The sequence below is a fragment of the Schistocerca nitens genome, chromosome 2 (genome assembly GCF_023898315.1).
Source record: "Schistocerca nitens isolate TAMUIC-IGC-003100 chromosome 2, iqSchNite1.1, whole genome shotgun sequence".
NCBI classification, from domain to species: Eukaryota; Metazoa; Arthropoda; class Insecta; order Orthoptera; family Acrididae; genus Schistocerca; species Schistocerca nitens.
Genome location: NC_064615.1, coordinates 184,823,993 through 184,845,262, shown reverse-complemented (window position 1 = coordinate 184,845,262; position 21,270 = coordinate 184,823,993).

Here is a 21,270-nt window from a genome sequence, read left to right as displayed (position 1 = left end):
AGTCGGACCATCTCGATGGTAGAGTACTTTCCCGCGAAAGGCAAAGGTCCCGAGTTCGAGTCTCGATCCGGCGCACAGTTTTAATCTGCCAGGAAGTTTCATATCAGCGCACACTCCGCTGCAGAGTGAAGATCTCATTCTGGAGTCGTGTAACTGTTGACCAAATGACCGCCCAGATGACTCGAGGGGCTACTAGCAATATCTCCTCAGAGAACATTGTTGGGTATGGGCCTCCTCAACAGATGTCTGGTTATGCACTCATGCTAAATGCTGTTCATTGGCGACAAAGGCTGGAATTTGCTCTCCATTACCACAACAGGAATTCCGATGAGAGACGATAGGTGGCCTTTACCGATGAATACCGTTTTATGCTCCGTCTGACAGATGGCCGTTGGCGTATACGGCGTGAAACATATGAAAGCAAGGGGTCCGGACTGGATGAGGTAGCATTATGGTACAGGGAATGTTTTCGTGACATTCTGTGGGTGATCGCTTCATTCTGGAACGTACAACGGATCAAAATAAGTATGTATCTATCCTTGAGGACCATATCCATCCCTAAATGCACTTTGTTTTTCCTCGACACGATGACATCTACCAGTAGGGGGTTGGGGTTGGGTTGTTTGGGGGAAGAGAGCAAACAGCGAAGTCATCGGCCTCATCGGATTAGGGAAGGACGGGGAAGGAAGTCGGTCGTGCCCTTTCGAAGGAACCATCCCGGCATTTGCCTGGAGCGATTTAGGGAAATCATGGAAAACCTAAATCAGGATGGACGGATGCGGGACTGAACCGTCGTCCTCCCGAATGCGAGTCCAGTGTGCGTCTACCAGTAGGACAATACAATCTGTCACACACCTCGCAGTGTATGTGAGAGATTCGAAGAGCACCAGGATGATTTTGCCACACTCCCCTGGCCACCAGACTCTCCAGATTTAAACTTGTGTGAGATATGGGATGCGAATCAATATAGGAAAAAAAAAACAAAGAGTATGGTGATCGGTAAAGGAAGGAGACTGGCAAATATCGAGATAGGACAAGTTACTCTTAACTAAGAGAGAGAATTTAAATGTTTTGGGATTACGATCACTGAAGACTTGAGATGCCACTAGGAAATGAAAATTCGCTTTCATGTAGCGAAGGAAGCATTCAATAGAAAAAGGAGATTATTATGTGGCACATTACATAAAGGTATGACAAAGAACCCCTTGAGTGCAAAGTCGCAAAAGGCCAATGATGTTTACAGCATTGGACTCCCCACAAGAGCCAAAGAAACTGGTTAAGCCGTCTAATATCGTGTAGGGCTCCTGCGAGCATCAGAAGTGCCAAACCACAACGTGGCATGGACTCGACTAATGTCTGAAGTAGTGCTGGAAGGAACTGACACCATGAATCCTGCAGGTCTGTCCATAAATCCGTATTAGTACGAGGGGGTGGAGATCTGAACAGCACGTTACAAGGTATACCATATGCTCAGTAATGTTCATGTCTGAGGAGTTTGTTCGCCAGCGGAAATATTTAAACTCAGAAGAGTGTTCCTGGAGCCAGTCTGTAGCAATTCTGGGCGTGTGGGTTGTCGCATTGTCCTGTCAGACATTTTATTTTATTGAGAAAATCATCAATAGGTTTGTTGCTGCATGTGGAACAAGCCGACGGATAGTTTGAAGGGGAAAAGACTAGATTGGAAATAAAGACGACTAACACACAATCTAATTTGTAACAGAAGGTATGAATAAGGACTGGAAAAGAAATTTCGGAAAGAAGAATCATTAGGAGGGTCATTAAGACAATGTTGTTGTCTCCCTCCTTTATTGTTCAACTTACGAGTATATCTTCAAGAAATTATTGCGAAAGGCGTAAATGGACAAAAGGAGTGTGCATTGGAGGAAAGAGAACAGAATGTTATATATAGTTTCTGACGACATGTTATTATCGGGTTATTGTTGTTGACGGTATGTTATTAAATCGGATGATGCTGAGGGAATTAGATTAGGAAATGAGACACTTAAAGTAGTAAAGGAGTTTTGCTATTTAGGGAGTAAAATAACTGATGATGGTCGAAGTAGAGAGGATATAAAATGTAGTCTGGCAATGGCAAGGAAATCGTTTCTGAAGAAGAGAAATTTGTTGAAATCGAGTATAGATTTAAGTGTCAGGAAGTCGTTTCTGAAAGTATTTGTATGGAGTGTAGCCATGTATGGAAGTGAAACATGGACGATAACTAGTTTGGACAAGAAGAGAATAGAAGCTTTCGAAATGTGGTGCTACAGAAGAATGCTGAAGATAAGGTGGGTAGATCACGTAACTAATGAGGAGGTATTGAATAGGATTGGGGAGAAGAGAAGTTTGTGGCACAACTTGATTAGAAGAAGGGATCGGTTGGTAGGACATGTTTTGAGGCATCAAGGAATCACAAATTTAGCATTGGAGGGCAGCGTGGAGGGTAAAAATCGTAGAGGGAGACCAAGAGATGAATACACTAAGCAGATTCAGAAGGCTGTAGGTTGCAGTAAGTACTGGGAGATGAAGAAGGTTGCACAGGATAGAGTAGCATGGAGAGCTGCATCAAACCAGTCTCAGACCACAACAACAACAACATGTTATTATTGGCAGAAGGTGAAGGAATTGTAAATTAAACGCAAGCAGATCTGAATGAAACTTGTGTGAGATATGGGATGCGAATCAATATAGGAAAAAAAACAAAGAATATGGTGCTCGGTAAAGGAAGGAGACTGGCAAATATCAAGATAGGACAAGTTACTATTAGCTTAGAGAGAGCATTTCAATGTTTTGGGGTTACGATCACTGAAGACTTGAGATGCCACTAGGAAATGAAAACTCGCATTCATGTAGCGAAGGAACTGACACCATGAATCCTGCAGGTCTGTCCATAAATCCGTATTAGTACGAGGGGGTGGAGATCTGAACAGCACGTTACAAGGCATACCATATGCTCAATAATGTTCATGTCTGAGGAGTTTTGTGGCCAGCGGAAATGTTTAAACTCAGAAGAGTGCTCCTGGAGCCAGTCTGTAGCAATTCTGGGCGTGTGGGTTGTCGCATTGTCCTGCTGGAATTGCAAAAGTTCGTCGGAATGCACAATGGACCTGAATGGATGACGGTGATCGGACAGGATCCTTACGTATGTGTCACCTGTCGGAGTCTCCACTAGCATAAACAGTCCCCTGGTGCATACAGGATCCATGGATTCATGAGGTTGTCCCCATAGCCGTACACGTCCATCCGCTGGATACAATTTGAAACGAGACTCGTCCGACCAGCAACATGTTTCCAGTCATCAGCAGTCTAATGTTGGTGCTGACGAGCCCAGGCGAGGAGCAAAGCTTTGTGTCGTACAGTCATCAAGGGTACACGGGTGGACATTGAGCTTCGAAAGCCTGTATCGATGATGTTCTGTTGAATGGTTTGCACGCTGACACTTGTCGATGGCCCAGCACTGAAAACTGCAGCAATTTGCGAAAGGTTTGCACTTCTATCACGCTGAACGAGTCTCTTCAGTCGTCATTGGTCCCGTTCTTGAAATGATCGTACCGTAAAATCCCCACTTCATCGCTACCTCGGAGACGTTGTATCCCATCCCTCGTCCGCCGATTGTAACTTTACGCTCAAACTCACTTGAATCTTGATAACCTGCCATTGCAGCAGTAACCGATCTAAGAACTGCGCCGGACACATCTCATATAGGCGTTGCCTATATACAGGGTGTTACAAAAAAGTATGGCCAAACTTTCAGGAAACATTCCTCACACACAAAGAAAGAAAATATATTATATAGACATGTGTCCGGAAACGCTTACTTTCCATGTTAGAGCACATTTTATTACTTCTCTTCAAATCACATTAATCATGGAATGGAAACACACAGCAACGGAACGTACCAGCGTGACTTCAAACACTTTGTTACAGGAAATGTTCAAAATGTCCACCGTTAGCGAGGATACATGCATCCACAATCCGTTGCATGGAATCCCTGATGCGCTGATGCAGCCCTGGAGAATAGCATATTGTATCACAGCCGTCCACAATACGAGCACGAAGAGTCTCTACATTTGGTACCGGGGTTGCGTAGACAAGAGCTTTCAAATGCTCCCATAAATGAGAGTCAGGAGGGTTGAGGTCAGGAGAGCATGGAGGCCTCTACCAATCCATCGGTCACCGAATCTGTTTTTGTGAAGCGTACGAACACTTCGACTGAAATGTGAAGGAGCTCCATCGTGCATGAACCATATGTTGTGTCGTACTTGTAAAGGCAATGTTCTAGCAGCACAGGTGGAGTATCCTGTATGAAATCATGATAACGTGCTCCATTGAACGTAGGTGGAAAAACACGGTGCCCAATCAAGAGATCACCAACAATGCCTGCCCAAACGTTAACAGAAAATCTGTGTTGATGACGTGATTACACAATTGCGTGCGGATTCTCGTCAGCCCACACATGTTGATTGTGAAAATTTACAATTTTATCACCTTTGGAATGAAGCCTCATCCGTAAAGAGGACATTTGCACTGAAATGAGGATTGTCACATTGTTGGATGAACCATTCGCAGAAGTGTACCCGTGGAGGCCAATCAGCTGCTGATAGTGCCTGCACACGCTGTACATGGTACGGAAACAACTGGTTCTCCCGTAGCACTCTCCATACAGTGACGTGGTCAACGTTACCTCGTACAGCAGCAACTTCTCTGACGCTGACATTAGGGTTATCGTCAACTGCATGAAGAATTGCCTCGTCCTTGCAGCTGTCCTCGTCGTTCTAGGTCTTCCCCAGTCGCGAGTCATAGGCTGGAATGTTCCGTGCTCCCTAAGACGTCGATCAATTGCTTCGAACGTCTTCCTGTCGGGACACCTTCGTTCTGGAAATCTGTCTCGATACAAACGGCTATTGCCCCGTGCTAATCCATACATCAAATGGGCATCTGCCAACTCCGCATTTGTAAACATTGCACTGACTGCAAAACCACGTTCGTGATGAACACTAACTTGTTGATGCTACGTACTGATGTGCTTGATGCTAGTACTGTAGAGCAATGAGTCGCATGTCAACACAAGCACCGAAGTCAACATTACCTTCCTTCAATTGGGCCAACTGGCGGTGAATCGAGGAAGTACAGTACATACTGACGAAACTAAAATGAGCTCTAACATGGAAATTAAGCGTTTCCGGACACATGTCCACATAACATCTTTTGTTTATTTGTGTGTGAGGAATGTTTCCTGAAAGTTTGGCCGTACCTTTTTGTAGCACCCTGTATACGTCTCAAAATGAACCTTCCTGTTTACATATCTCTGCATTTGAATACGCATACCTATACCAGTTTCTTTGGTGCTTCAGTGTATATATTCTGTATTTTGAGACGTCTGCACTTTCTGCTTTTTTTTTTTTTTTTTTTTTTCCTGACGACGAACGAAGTAAAGAAAAGGATAAGGGACTGCGGCTCATGCTACGCTAGCAGGTTGTAGCAAACTATATTTATCCGCTTTTGGTGTTAGAGAGCGCCATGCTGCCTGGAGCGATAAGACACGGCCGCCGCATCGGCAGTGCTGAGACTTGTTTGCGGGGCGCTGCTGTTGTCGCGAGTGTACGTGCCGCCCAGCAGTGTGTGTGTGTGTGTGTGTGTGTGTGTGTGTGTGTAAGTGTATGTGTGTGTGTGTGTGTGTGTGCGCGCGGAACACGGCGAGTATTGACGAGGTCTGTGGGTCGGCGATCGTCTTGCGGCCGGCGCGCGGGTCCCCCTACGTTTGAGCAGCTCCCGCAACCACTGTCACGCCGTTGACACTCGGTCGGAAGCGACCGGCCTGTGTTGTTGCACTCCGGTCGATAACCGAGGCCGCTGATTGCATCCTATTTGCGCCTCGGTCGTCAGCGATAGACGAGTCCCGCACTGTGGGAACCGCTGCCGACAGTGATCGTGTCGTGCAGCACCGCCCGTATCGTAGGAGGTATACAAACATTGTTTCATCGCCGACATTACCCCGTTTTTGTTTTGTTTTAATAATGTTCTTAACCTCTGTTCAGACTGTACTTAGTTATTAGTTGTTCATGAATTATAACACAAATAATCGCTCCAAAACCTTCAAAAAAATGGTTCAAATGGTTCTGAGCACTATGGGACTCAACTCCTGTGGTCATAAGTCCCCTAGAACTTAGAACTACTTAAACCTAACTAACCTAAGGACAACACACACATCCATGCCCGAGGCAGGATTCGAACCTGCGACCGTAGCGGTCGTGCGGTTCCAGACTGTAGCGCCTTTAACCGCTCGGCCAATCCGGCCGGCTCCCAAAACCTTCACTAAAATAAAGGTACAGTGTTCTTGTCGCTTTTAGTGTGCTGAATCCAAACACAACAACAAAATAACTTTTACATTTAACGCTCAATATTTCAAAAAGTAATTTTCAACGATTTTAATTATACGACATACTTTAATATCCTACTACATTGAAATTTTATTTACACTCAGAAAAAGGGGCTACCACAAGTCAGCGTGCTTGCGCCGCTATTATTCAACATCTATACCAACGATCAACCTATCCCTGAAGGAATTCAAAGCTTTATTTATGCTGACGACTGCGCTATCACTACTCGGGCTGACTGTTTTGAGACTGTAGAAGACACGCTATCAAAATCTTTGGAAGAATTCACTGTTTACTATCACGGGAATCACTTGAAACCTAATCCTGCCAAGACTCAGACCTGCGCTTTCCACCTGAAGAATAAACAGGCAATTATATCCTTAAACAGATCTTGGGGAGGCATCGTACTCGAACATAATCCTACTCCCAAATATCCTCTAGTAACTCTGGATCGCGCGCTAACATATAAAAAGCTTTGTCTAAACACTAAACAGAAAGTGGCAACCAGAAATAACACAGTGCGAAAATTGACAGGTACATAATGGGGTGCTATATTCATGCACTGTGCGCTCAAGCGCGCTTTCCCTATGTTATTCCACTGCTGAATATGCATGTTCGATGTGGTACAAGTCCAGTCATGCCAGGAACGTAGATGTCGCTCTAAATGAGTCTTGCCGGATTATCACGAGTTGCTTAAGACCTACTCCTGTGGACAAACTCCATTGCCCCACTGACATAGCTCCTCCTGAAATCAGACGTGAGGTAGCTGCGAGATATGAGAAAAGTAAGGCCACAACGAAGGCACCCCAACCACTATATGGTCGTCAGCCCACACATTCCAGGCTGAAATCAAGAAAGAGCTTCTTGGCAACTACTGAGGCTCTGATCGAGAATCCACATGCGGCAAGGATCTCGCGATGGCGGGAGAAATGTCGGTATTTGGGAGAATGGGTGGCCCAAAGGAAGAACTTCCCCCTGGACATTCGGAGAAGGGGTCAATAGATTACGATCATTCACATAGAGATACAAGACCAATCTGAGTACTTGGGGTTTCTCTGTGAACTTAATTCTTTGCCAGTGTGGCGTTGAGCAGACTAACAGCCATTTTCTTCAGTCTTCCTCATCACCAACCACCTGCACCACGCAAGACCTTATGAGAGCTACACCAAATGCACTTGAAGTGTCCAATTTTTGGTCTTCTTTTATGTAACATAATGTAAATATATATGTCTGTAGTTTTACACGATAAATAAATAAGTACGTGGGGTGAGGCAGACACGACTGGCAGCCCCAAATATATCCATAATGATTAAATATGAGATGTCGTTAACGTTACTTTATAGTGAAAAACACGACGAATATTCTGTTGTGAGGAAGTAATTTTTAACCTTTATTGCCACCAAATGTTGAGGGACAATGTTTTAAGGTAACTACTGGATGGTTATAATCAAAGTGCAGTTACCCACAGAGGTATCGAATGGGCTGTAATTATCGTAGGGCAGCGAAACTTCGGAGATATTCTAATGCGTTAATGCGGAATCGACTCACGCTGGGAAAAAATTGGTTCCACTTTTGGGCACCAGGTTCGAAACTGGCGCTGTGAATGAATGACGTATAGAGAAGTTATACTGAAAATATACAGTCACTGCAGCGGCTGCCAAAGCTCTATGTCAACCACATACATACAAAACTGTTTGGATGAAAATCCGGTGGTCAGAATAACTAAACTGAAAGGTTTCCATATATAATACACGGAACTTATCCCACGCACTTAAACCGCTTGAGCCTGGGGCAGACACCTACATGTACATGCGAGGAAGAAGGTTCCCCAGAGCACACTTGTCTTTCTCTTCGGGCAATACGCGAACAATAGACATACACAGCAGTAAGAGGAAGAACAATGGGCACAATTAAACGTACTGACAAACAGAATTTTGAAAACAACACATGAAGAGTACATGCGGACGCGACATAACAGACATGCCTATTTGCAGAGTGACAACAATGTCCAGAGGGTGGACAGCGATACCCACAGTCACAACGAAAACATTGACAATGAGGAGCAACAGGAGGAGGGAGCCGAAATGTGACCGTAAATAAGGTGTTAGCGATCTAGCCAAGAAATCACCTAATGTTGTGCACGGATGGCCACCTAAAGTTAATACATATGATTAGTAATAAATAGGATAAGCAATACTATTTCTCCACTAATAACCATGTGTGTGCGTGTGTGTGTGTGTATGTGTGTGTGTGTGTGTGTGTGTGAGAGAGAGAGAGAGAGAGAGAGAGAGAGTGTTTGTGTGTGTGTGTGTGTGTGTGTGTGTGTGTGTGTGTGTGTGTGAGTGGTGGTCAACGGCTCGAAGAAACCATTCCGAGGTATTCACCGTCAGTCACATTCGGTGAAGGTGCTAACAAATCTCTCCTCTATCCTATCGTCTTTTTATATTCTTCTTAAAAAACAACAAAATTTATTTATATTTCAGCCTTAAATTATTGTTATTTTGAGAAGAATCATTCTTTGTAAATGCTGTAAATAAAACAAAAGAAAATAAAACTGTAAAAAGATGAAAAACGAAAATTGTAAGATGTACGACATGTTTTAAATCATCACTTAACAGGTCACTGGATATAGGCAGAAGAGGTCAAACAAGTGAAAAGGCATAAAGTCGATTTTATTATTAACTGCCGCTTACACAATTTCTTCAATACGAGCACCGGAGACGTCAACGAGATGCTGTACAGCCCAGATTTGCACCTGGTGATCAAACTTGAAACGAATTTTTTTCCGCTGTGAATCAGTTCTGCTTTAACGCATAGAATGTCTACCACGTTTCTCTGCCATACGATAATTACAGTCCATACTGATCCTCCTTGAGTAGCTACTTTTGAATTAATGTGATACTGGAAAAAGCGATATGGAAATCTATCAAATACTAACAAGAACACAACAGTACAAGCCATGTGCCAGCAAGAGAACATCGCCTATCTGTCTTCACTCAGATCCATGTCCGGCACATGGCTGGGACCGTTGCCCCCCACCCCGACCCCCTCCATGCCTGAGGCTTTCTGGGAGACCTAGGATTGAAGAGGGTATTATCTTGCGTGTCATGTACCTGTGATACATTATTTTAACATATTTTAACCGTTTTAACCATAGTTATGCATCCTTTGTGGACTCTCATTTAAATAGGCAACTAAAGATGGGACATTGTCCTGAAACCGGATAATGCTTTCCTTTTTAGTAATAAATAATTTTTACAGCTGGCGGATTATATCATTGACGACGAATAACAGTTGTGGGTGCCCCGTCAAGAGAAACTTGCACTGTGCTATTTTGTTTTAAAGAACTTATTAACCTGATAATTTGTATACACCAATATCATCCCATATACGAAAGTTCCTGTGAATGTTCCCTACTGCATCACGTTAAGACAGCTGGATGGATCTGAATGAAATTTGACATGCAGACAATAATTACTCTTAGAATAAGCTGTTTATCCTTTGACCTTTGAACTGTACCGTATTTACGAAAACGCTATTATTGTTTAACATGTCCTTAGTACTATGATTCAACGTAGTGAATACAATACGTATACAATCATCAAAGTGTTTGAGCTGTACTTCCATACAAGACGAATGCATTTCAACCGCTGAGCGCCGGGCGTATATTCTAGCTTCTGGGAAGCTTGAAGACTCACAACTGTTTCATTTAAATGCTACATGACACGGAGATGTCGTGCCTTTACTTGTATAACGTGCTAGGCTTTTAGTGAGGCTGGATTTGATTATGATATGCGAGCGTATCTGCTACAGACAGGCTCACACGTAAGGGGAGGTGACGTCGTTGCACGTACAAATGTTATAAAATTTACGCTACACCGAACTAGAAATTTCTTATTTTCTTTTTTCGTCGACTTTGAAAGTTTGTTATTCCCTCACGTTGAAGCAACTGGACGGATTTGGATGAACTTTGGAATGCAGATAGTTTATTCCCTGAATTAACATATAGGCTAACTTATATTCTGAAAAACAAAGAAAAAAAAAACCACTGCTCCCGTGAGATGGTCAACGTGATTCCTACTTCTGTGTGATGGGTAACGTGACTAAAAAGTTATCCATGAACTATGAACATAAAATGAGTGAGCTGTGTTTAGCGTAGAGATTAGTTTATAACTATGGTTCAAATGGCTCTGAGCACTATGGGACTTAACATCTATGGTCATCAGTCCCCTAGAACTTAGAACTACTTAAACCTAACTAACCTAAGGACATCACACAACACCCAGTCGTCACGAGGCAGAGAAAATCCCTGACCCCGCCGGGAATCGAACCCGGGAACCCGGGCGCGGGAAGCGAGAACGCTACCGCACGACCACGAGCTGCGGACTTAGTTTATAACTGTTTTGACAAATGAAATAAGTACGTTTTCAAATCTAGGACAGCGGAAACATTCCTATAGGATAAAATCATCATTATAGTCCATAACAATGTAATGTATGAGCACGAAAATACTTTGCAGCACTTAGACTGTTCTGGAAGTGTATTGCATTGGGATGTTATCGGGATCACTATAAATACGTCAAGGACAAACGTTGAAAGTGGCAGGTATTCATCAGGAAACGCCCTGTTTTTCGCATGGACGGGTCTTCTTGGCTGGTGGCGTGTATCTGAAGCCAGAAATCTCGACATATAGAGAATAGGGAGTCTCGGAATGTTATTCAGAATAGGGAGTCTCGGAATGTTATTCGGAGACGTGTTACAGTACATTTATGGTTCTTCATAGGCACTAAGACTTCGACATTTTCGCTCTAGGTACGCCGCAGACGGTCATGAAATTTTTTACGCTCGTTCCTGCCACATTTTGTAATTCGCTACTCGGTCGCGTAAAAATATGTATTTTGTCAGCTTCTCTCTTCGTCTCATTTCCTTTCTTTTCCTTTTTTTTGTTTTTTTTTTTTTTCGATGCCGATTGTTTGCTGGGTCGCAAGGGGCTCAAGCCTCAATACCTCCAGGAGATAACTTTTGTGACGGCGAATACGCGTTAATAGTATGTTTCGGCATTAACATTTCTTTATAAATAATTGTTTAACTGGGGCCGGGGGGGGGGGGGGGGGGTACATGGCCCGGAACACGTAGTAGATAATAACAGTGACCACTGCTGTAGTCCGTTATCTCTACCCGTCGTACAAGATGACGTGGCTAAACGAATAAACTTTCCGAAACGACAAACATATTTGTCATTATCGCATTGAATTGTGATTTACCTATTGCTGCTACGGCCTGAGGTGCTTACTGTAGGCCGAGTTGAATTTGGAGGTTATGTAGCCCTACTAAAAAATGGTTCAAATGGCTCTGAGCACTATGGGACTCAACTGCTGTGGTCATTAGTCCCCTAGAACTTAGAACTACTTAAACCTAACTAACCTAAGGACATCACACACATCCATGCCCGAGGCAGGATTCGAACCTGCGACCGTAGCAGTCGCACGGTTCCGGACTGCGCGCCTAGAACCGCGAGACCACCGCGGCCGTGTAGCCCTACTGTCAACCCTGATCTCTGACCGTCGTACAAGCCAGGACTGCATTCCGGATGCAGAACTCATTTTTCGACACTTGGAAAAGTACATACAAGGATTAATATTTCATACCATTCGGTTCATTTTAAAGATGTTTTTCTTCATCCCCACAACTACCCTTACACCAGCAACTACAGTTATTCCAAATGCTGTCATTATTTAAAACTATAAAAGAGCGAATGTTTCGTGCAGCTACCCTGGTTACCTAGCATCCAAACGCAACGGAAATTTTACTGTAGGGATGCTTCAAGCTTTATCGGTAACTCTCTGTACATGAAATTATATTCATGTTGTAGGTTTCATATCCAATATTGAGCACTAGCCCATTGTAAATGTTACAAAACGAAACAAATTTTGCCCAAGAGCATTTAAGCATAATGTTGGCATCATCATAAATGTCCTCAAATAATGTGACAGTGGGACTGTAGTGTTGGTGTAGGTCTTAAAATATTTTCATCCTCATTTCATTTATTAATGACTAAGGAGAGAAATTATCAACCGGAAAAAAAATGTTGTGAAGGCCACAAGAAATGAGTGTAATCCTATGTCTTCAGGCGAAGAAAGCTGGCAAGATTAGATATTGAGGATTCTGTTTGTACTGTGCCTCCCGGCGGCCGTAAATGTCCGAAAGCCGTCAGACCGAGAACAAAGGGCTTGCCCGAAGATCCCTGCAACGAGAACTCCACTCTCCCGACGGGCAGGCGCAGGAAGTTGTTACGCCTCTCAGGCAGGCAACAAACGTGGCAAACGTTCTGAAGATACGACTCGACAAAGCTTCTAACTAGAAGTACGAAGACTCACCATGAAGTGATCCAATGTCACACTGTGCGTCAGATTCCATTTCATCATTCCATATAGCAGTATCACATGTCTTTTCCATTTGCCACAGTATTTTCATACCAGAGAAATAATTAATGACGCTTTGATATAAACCATAATTTTACTGTTCTGTGGGAGTAGAACATGGAAGCATTTTTAGCACACATTTTTCTTTCTCATGTGAACTAAGCTTTCTCATGTGACCAGCTTGTTCGAAGAAACCGGTTGAATGTTAGTCTATGTCGTCAATGATTAATTAAAGATTTAATATCTCCGTAATTATCTGGATCACTTCATGTGTCATGCACGAATTGTCAGTTGACCCTCAAAATAAGCATACGTAATATATTACTATGGTAGGCGGACAGATGCGTTACTCTTTGATAACTCGAGCGTCTAATAGATTGCATTTATCAAATATCAATGTGTATGATTCGGAAAGATTCAAAGTGGAGCAACCACAAAAAACTAATCGTGTGGAAGGCTGATGCCAGACAGATTCCCTGCAAGAATTCTTGGGAAGTATTCTCCACTCATAAAGAAGGTAACTTGGAACACCTTCGTTCGGTGGCTATTTGAGTATTTTTCCTGTCTAGGTCCCCCGCCAGGTAGGACTGATAGAGGAAATTAAAAAAAAAAAAAAAAAAAAAACGGAAGAGCAGCGCATTTCGCTACAGGTTCCTTCAGCAAGGGTACACTGGAAACAAAACAAAACGTAAGACACCTCAAAATCGCCTTGTGATTTCTTACAGTCTGTACCAAAATATGAGTGCCGCTTTTTTGTTCTAACGACGAGAAGCACAGTAATACGTTCAAATAAACCATGTGACTATTATAGTTGTGGTCTTCAGTCCGAAGAATTCCCACCCACACCAACTATCCTGATTCATCAAACTGATTGTTCACCGATCCCATCACCCACGTTTCACTTCCGTACAAGGCTACTCTCCAAACAGAGACCGTTAGTAAACGTTTCCTAACAGTTAAAATTATATTCGATGCTGACTATTTATGTTTTACAGAAATGCTTTCCTTGCTACTATCAGCCTGCATTTTATATGCTCCCTACTTCGACCAACATTAGTTATATAGCTGATCCTATATAAAACATCATCTGCTATTTTTAATGCCTGATTTTGTAATCTAATTCTGTCAGCAACGTCTGATTTAATTCAACAACATTCCATTGCCGTTATTTTACTTTTGTTGATATCCATCTTATTCCAAACCGCTATCCATACCCTTCAAGTGCACTTCCAAGAGTGTAGCCTCAGACAGAATTACATCGTCATCAGCATACCTCAAAGCTTTTATTTATTATCAGTTCCATTTTGAAATTTGTCCTTTGGTTTCCTTCACTACTTGCTCAATGTACAGACTGAAAAACATTGATGATTTACTACAACCCTGCCCCAATCCGTTCTCAATTACTGGTGCTTCTCTTCCATGTCCTTCCACTCTTATTATTGCGGTCTGGTTTCTGTACAAGGAACTGGGTTTTTACTTTCGCTCCCTGCATTTTATCCACGATAGCTTCAGAATTTCTAGGACCGTTGTCCAGCCAATGGAACTCGAAACTTTCTCTAAAGCTACAAATGCCACAAACGTAGGTTTTAGTTACCTGATATTGTCAGCGTAGAGACGTTATTTATTATTTCAGTGAATGTTAATATTTTTGTAGAATCTTTATTAGCCGAGATGGCGTATTGGAAATTTGATAACTAGTTTCGTTCGTTACCGATCATATTCAGATCGAAGTATACACAACAGTGTCTAAGACAAAGCGTTCGCTTACCTTAGACATTACTGTGTAACTTTGATCTGAATATCACCGCTAACGTTTCGAAACTAGTTATCATATTCCCTATATGTGATCTTTGCTAGTAGGTATTTTATAAAAAAACCAACATTTATTAAAACTTAGGTTTGTCTTTCATTAACCTATCCTCTAAGATAAGTGGTAGGGTCAGTATTGCCTTGCGTGTTTATAAATTCCTCTGGAACCAAAACGAGAACGGTTGATAGAACATATTCTGAGGCATGAAGGATTTGTCAATTTTGTTTTGGAGGGAAGGGAGGGGGGTAGAAATATTGACCAAGGGAAGAATACAGTAAGTGGTATCAAATGGATGTAGGTGGCAGTGCGACGCGAAATCGCGCAGCACACTGGGTACCGTGACGTAAACGTGAGAAGAATTATGCCACAGATGAATATGCCGCTAGAATAACTGGTCACTTTCTGTTCGAAAATTCTGATTTCAAAAATGGCTCTGAGCACTATGGGACTCAACTGCTGAGGTCATTAGTCCCCTAGAACTTAGAACTAGTTAAACCTAACTAACCTAAGGACATCACACACATCCATGCCCGAGGCAGGATTCGAACCTGCGACCGTAGCGGTCTCGCGGTTCCAGACTGCAGCGCCAGAACCGCGCGGCCACTTCGGCCGGCCTCCCAATTCTGATTTATTGACACGTTTCGGGCGAAGTCCGGCATCAGTAAATCAAGCCGAAAAATCTTTATACAGAGTATGGAGTCACATGAAGCAGGCTTCAGCATCAGAACTCGGTAGTTATTTAAATATAGAGAGGCTCGCACAAAATGGTTCAAATGGCTCTGAGCACTATGCGACTTAACTTCTGAGGTCATCAGTCGCAGCTCGCACAAGATAGGCTGCCGTGGAGAGCTCCGTCAAACAAGTCTTTGAACTGAAAGATGATGCAAAGATGAGCAAAACCGAGAAGTGTGGGTCAGTGCAACTGCAGGTAGGGAGAGGAGCAACAGGAAACAAATACGGGTGAGTCCACATCACATATACTGAAAGAAGGTTCCCAAAAGAAACCTTATGGAGAGATATAAAGGTGTGACATTAAGTCTCGTAGGAGACTGGCAACAATTCTGCAAATACGCGTAGATCTGTAGTTACGCTGTCCTTTTATCTTTTTTTTAGTCATCCGTTGCCCGAAGGTTTGACGTGGCCCGCCAAGAACTCGTCTCCTGCGCCAACGTTTTCATCTCAGATTAGCGCTTGCAATCTACGCCCTTAATTCTTTGCTGGATGTATTCCAATCTCCATCTTCCTCTATGGTTTTTACCCTCTACAGCTCCCTGTAGTACTACGGAAGTTATTTCCTGATGTCATAACAGGCGCCCTATCATCCTGCCCTTCTTCTTGTCAGTGTTTTCCACGTATCCTTTTCCTTGCCGGTTCTGCAGAGAACCTCCTTATTCTTTACCTTATCAGTCCACCTAATTTTCAACATTCGTTTGTAGCACCACAGCTTACACGTTTCGGTTCTCTTCCTTTTCCAGTTTTCCCATAGTCTGTCTTACACTACCATACAATGCTGTGCTCAAAACGTATATTCTCAGAAATATCTTACTTAAACTAAGACCTATGTTTGATACTAGTAGACTTCTGTTGGAGAGGAATGCCCTTTCATCCAGTACTGGCCTGATTTTGATGTCGTCCTTGCTCAGACCGTCATTGGTTATTTTGGTGCCTACATAGCAGAATTGCTTGAGTTCGTCTACTTCGTGATCCCCAATTCTGATCTTAAGTTTCTCAATGTTCTCATTTCTGTGACTTTTCATTACGTTCTTCGATTTACTATCAGTTCATATTTTGTACCCATTGACTGTTCATTCCATTCGACAGATCCTGTATTTCTTCTTTGAGGGAGGGATAGGAATGCCATCAGCGAATCTTATGATTGATGTCTTTCCATCCTGGATTTTAATCCTACACTTGAATCTTTCTTTTATTTCCGTCATTGCGTCTTCGCTGTACAGATTGAACAGTATGGTCTAACGATTACATCCCAGTCTTCACATTGTTTAATCTGAGCACATCGATGTTGGTCTGCCACTCATTGTTCCCTCTTGGTTCTTTCCTATAGCTTACCCTTACTTTTCTCAGAATTTCAAGTATCTTGCACCATTTTACTTTGTCGAATGCTTTTCACAGGTCGATGAATCCTACGAACGTGTTTTGATTTTTCTTCAGTCTTGCTTCCATTATCAACAGCAACGTCCGAACTGCGTCTCTGGTGCCTTTACCTTTCCTAAAGACAAACTGATCGTCGTCTAACAGATCCTCAGTTTGATTTTCCATTCTTCTGTATATTATTTTTGTCAGTAACTTGGATGCAGACCGTTATACCAGTCATCTCATGTTGGCTACACAGCTAGTAATGCTGTCCTTGTGCTATCTTTGCACTTGTAGTTCTAAAGATGGACATAATTCCGAAACGCGTCAGGTATTCTTCACCTCCTGTACGACTTTTTATGCTACCGAACCAGCTCAGCTACAAACTACTCATATTTATTATGGAGACAATTATAACGGCGCGGCCATTGAGAGATGCTTGTGGGGGCTTTGATCACAGAAGCCTCTGCTACGGCCTGTGTCAGCAGTAGTCAGTCTATGCGATGGGATGGGATAGGGGGTTGAGAGAGAGAGAGAGAGGGGGGGGGGGGGAGAGAAAGAGGTGGAAGTGGAGGCCGCTGGAACGTCGTCGTCTGCCGTTAACGCAGGCGCCATTATTATTAGCGCGCCGCTCTGGAATGCCATTAATTACGCCATTTAATCTGCTCTGCCGCGGCCGGCAATTTGCGGGATACAGGCTTAACGTTTCAGTTCACATCGAATTTTACGGCTCACGAATGTATAGTTGCGTATTTCTTTCCAGTCCCCCTTTTTTTATTTTGTTCTCTTCCAGGTTAAACAGTTTAACTAACCGCATTTTTTTTTCCACTGAGCTCGACTCGCGGCCAAAAAAAGGCTTCGCAACACGCCGGCGGCTGCTAGCCAATATTGTTATGATGGCTGCCGCTTGTCTGGCGGCCGCAGACCAAAAAATGTCGCAATAACGCTGACAAGATTTACGCAAATGGTCACGGGATAAAAAGGGAGATGCAGTAAATAATGAGAAATAGGTGTGTTTATCTTGGTTACAGTGTTATTCGCTGCATAGAAGATTTCTGATGCAAGTTGTTTCACGACTTTTTAGCTACAGAAATGAAAACACAGCTCAAATTATGGAAGGCTGTCACACTCTCTTACCGTAACTAGTGCGCAATGCTGATAGCCAATTACTAATTATTGACGATTTTAGTGTGTCAGACTACTTTGTCTTTGAGCGACATCTTAATTGGGTTACACCATTCTTCATATGTTTTTAGGAACTTGGAAACGTGGAGCATGAGTGGAGTGACATGGTTAATTGGGCTACAATTAAATAAAAGAAATCTATGTAAATACATTACGTTGCAATACCGGGCAGCATGTACAGGTACACGGCTTGGAACCTAATGGTTTCTTATTTCGCACTTCATGCACGAGACATTCAGTAGGAGGAAGGAAGAAAGGAAAGAAGATCAAGATTTAACGTCCCGTCGACATCGAGGTCATTAGAGAACAAACACCGACTGGGGAAGAATATGGCAGGAAATCGGCCGTGTCCTTTCATAGGAGCCGTCTAGGCATTCGCCTTAAGAAATTAAGGAAATCACGGAAAATATGAATCTGTAAGGCCAGACAGGGACTTGAAGCGCTATCCTCCCGAGTCCAGTGTCTTACGACTGCACCGCTTCGCTGAGTAAGGCATGGGCTCGAATCGCTGCACCAGGATCTCTTTGCATCCGTGTCTGAGAAGCAAAGCAGATACACGTAAAAGCACGAACATAACGCGGGCTAGCTTCGGTATGGTTGCGCCTGCCAAATGTGCTAAGGAGCCTACATTCGACGCATGTGTTCTGTTATGTTCAGTTGGTTACTAATGGTCTTTTACTGTTGAATAGAGCAGGAATGTTACGTCTATTTTCGTATCACTAGCAGATGAAACATATGGCAACATCGTCGGGCTTGGTGGTCTAGTTCTACAGTGCGAGTCTGGAAACCGCAAGGTCGCAGGATCGAATGCAGGTCAGAAACCGGACTTTTTCATTCTGCCTTGACGATAGCCTTCGACGAAGTGAAGATGTACCACGACCAATGATTCGGATTCCAGGTCAAAATGCAAGTCAGTCCGTGAAGGGGCGTGGAGTGGAACTTGCAAACAGACGATGAACACCTTTCTTCAGGGCCTCCCAACCGAACATGCCACACGAAGTTATTTTCTATGGTTATGACTGCCTACTGTATCCCAACGGGCACAGAGGGTCCAAGTGATACAACAGTCTCATTCGGGTTGCCTCTTCTGCAGGCGTCAAGGAACGACACGATGAATGATGAACAACTGTAGTTCCGGTGTGTCCACCAGGGGGTGAAACCTTTGCTGGCTTACTTTGCATCGTCTGTCGTTGCTTGATATCATTCTATTCACCTGGCGTTTACGTGGGCAACACAGAGAGTCACCCGGAGAGTCAATTGGTTGGAGTACTTCGGGAGCCGAAGCTCAGCTGTATGTTGACAGAGAGCGCGAGCAGACAACTGCCTGAAAACAGTCTTTGACGGCCGCCGCTGATCCACCAGTTCATGGCTTACCGACTGGACTTAGAATTTCTCGAAAGTCTCTACCACCCAGATTAAGACCTTGATTCAGAGTGATACTTGTCAAATATTTTACCTGACGTCGGATCTCTAACAAACGTGAGTTTAGTACTGAACAAAGTTGATACCGTAATAAAAAGTGTGAACTTTGTCACTAAGTAGTTGTTTCAGTCGCAGCCAACGTGACGTAATTGATGTCGTCTGTATTAGTGTTTTTACTTCCTCACATCAGCAAACAGTTTTTGGAGAAACTAGGCAAGTAAGTAAGAAATAACCAATAAAACTCAACTGTTGGTGCAGTGTCTGGATAACAGTATTTGACAGAAATACTTCTGGTTATTTTCATCACAATACAGTTTTTAAGGAAAAGTAGTCCTTTTGTCAAGTTTTGGATATCATCGAAACAAAATTCCTAGACGCAGAATGTTATTGCTTTCGTTTATACACGAAACACCTCTTTCTTGCAATAATGTTGCAAGGAAATGGTATTTTGTCGGTAAAGGAATACTTACGTAGTTGCTCCGGGAAATGAACGGTCCAACAAACTTGTTTATTTCTTTTTCTTTCTTTGATGTGTACATGGAAAAGATATCATCTCGGAGTAACTATTGATTTCCTACTTATGTCAAACATGGTGTTAATTAACCCATCATAGATCAATTCTTTGCTTGTTTTAAGGTTTGCTACTGGCCCAAAATTCAGTGACAGACTTGGTGTTTCAATTCCGTAATCTAAGTTCTGCACTTTGTTACTGGAAATTTCTACTGCGCTCTTTTACCCACAAATATGAGTATGTTGATCCCATTACACACATACATTACAATTAATCGGTTACAACTCTAATGAGTCGTAATCAGAACTATAAATCCGGTGTCTTCTTAGTGGAGTAGCACGTTAAGGTGTGATGAAGTACTCATCGTGGTCACGCCTTCGTGTGTTACTTCCGTAACAAGACACCGGATGTTTATATCTGATAATAAGTTGAAGCCGATTAATTGAAATATATATCTTCGTAATTCAGTCAAGACATCTATGAACAAAAGAGTGTTTCAGACAGTTCATCTCCTCCAGTTTGACAATGTTAAATATATTATCCTTGAAGAAACAAGTTTGCCAAGATCGTCAGCAATTCCTTTAATTACTGTGACCGATTTCATAGATCTAGGCTGCCATCATCGATACTTGTAATATTATTAGGTGTACATGTTTGTCACAGCAACGGAAGTCACACAGTGATGTTGCGTCATATCCCTGTCACTTTTTATTACAACTTGACACAACATTACTATGTGACTTTCAGTGTTGCAACAAGCATTTACATGTAATAACATTATAAGATCCCATGATGACAGCGCAGGTATGTTCAAACCGGTCATGATAATAGAAAGAATTGCTAACGATCTTGGCAAACTTGATTCTTCAAGGATAATGTAACTTTGACATCGCCCCCAGCCGCTGATGCAGAGTCAAATATATACACACATCAAAAAAGGTTTTGCGTCACCCCGGTTCCCAGAACTTCTGAAGGTAGACGTTGACCATGGATATTGTATCATAGACACAGTCCTTTTGAATGTTCAGAGATGACACTAAACCCGCCCAAAGGTGTAAACAACCATGCATGAGCAGCGCCTATTAGACGGAGGGGGTCCGACAGCCGATCAGTTCCAGTCATTCCACCAGGAAAGAGGTACACGGCTAGATTTGTCTGTAGTTTGTCCATGCCTGGACGGTCAATACCGCAGTTCGATCGCGTCCGCATTGCTACTTTGTGCTAGGAAGGGCAGTCAACAAGAGAAGTGTCCAGGTATTCGGAGTGAACCATAACGATGTTGTTCGGACATGGAGGATATACAGAGAGACAGGAACTGTCGATGACGTGCCTCGCTCAGACCGCTCAAGGGCTACTACTGCAGTGGATGACCGGTACCTACGGATTATGGCTCGGAGGGCCCTGGAAGCAAAGCTACCATGTTGAATAATGCATTTCGTGCAGCCACAAGACGTA